Below are 1,380 nucleotides of genomic sequence, written 5' to 3' on the forward strand. Positions count from 1 at the left end.
ATCCGGGGAAACGTTCTTTCGAGATCTACTTTCCACCATATACAGAGATACATTTCCTTTTATGGTGTTGTCGCTCCTTATTTGGTGAGTCATAGCTCCGAACCCTAGGCAGAGAGGAAGAGGGCGAAGCGAGAGCATTTACTCCACCCAAACAATGTTTGTGTGAGATCAGCCCTTTTTTGTATAAAGGTCTATGACAGAGTGTCGAATTTCGTGAGGTTTATTTGATCAAATAGAAGTTACGTCATGTTTAGCCTGTTACAAATGTACTGATATAAAACTACCTAGTTGTGCATGTTGTTATCACGCGTACCTGCCCTCTCATTGGCTAGAATGGTCCCACCGGATCTCGCCTGCCTTCAATCATTGAGGACATGCATTTCCATTGTTAGAGCAGCCACTCGATTATCTTGTAAATATAAGAGATCACCTTTGCCCTTAACTTGGTTGTGATTGGACGAAAAGGCATCCACATAGTTTCGTAATTGAAAAGAGCCAAATGTGTCTTGGATAAAAGTGATTTTAAAATTGCAAACCACGTAACGTATTTTTTTCCCCAGTGATGTTTGAATATTTTTGCCTTATAAAACTACCAACTTTACTTGTGTTCTAAAAGTAGGATGTCAAATACCCCCCATTGTAAATGTGATGATAAATTCTCTAGCATTTTTAATTACATCATTACTTGATTTACTCATAATGGAACAGTATATAACACATACAGCATTTCGATTCTTATTCCATATTTGGGACTCTAGCGAATTAACCCCGAAGACCCACCCTGTGAATTAAAAGTAAAACAACCATGCAACATGAAGTAGACAATTATGGGGAATAAGATACATTTGGAATACATGCATTTAAATAAATGTATCTTTATACGAGTTGTCTTGGAGATTCATCAAACAAATTCATGTTCGTTAAAGACTGTAGGCTTTGCTGTAGCCACAAGGTGGCGGTATAAGTATATGATTTCCACAGTCAGGGAAGTTGTAAGGCAAGCCACGTTTCCTTTTTGTTCAGGTTTATGCAAGGAAAACTTTGCATGTAACAAACATACAACTGTTCTAGCACTCATGCTGCATTTTGAAGCAACTTGCAAACACTTTCTCCAGCACTGCTTCCAAACTAGATGTGCATTCCAGGAGGTTGGTGGCACCAAACACATGGTTTCCAGGTGTTTAATGACATTCTATTTGCTCGGTTCCAGAGATTATTATTAGCTGCCCTCCCCTCAGCAGCCTCCACTTGTGCATTGTCATTCTGCCATAAGACTTGCTGCCTAAAGAATGTGGTGTGACCTACAACCTCATGCACCAAGTTTAGAAAAACACTGTCTCCTATTCAATTCGAACCTATTCTACCTGACAGACAATCATA

This window comes from Oncorhynchus mykiss, chromosome 13 (genome assembly GCF_013265735.2).
Source record: "Oncorhynchus mykiss isolate Arlee chromosome 13, USDA_OmykA_1.1, whole genome shotgun sequence".
Taxonomy (NCBI): Eukaryota; Metazoa; Chordata; class Actinopteri; order Salmoniformes; family Salmonidae; genus Oncorhynchus; species Oncorhynchus mykiss.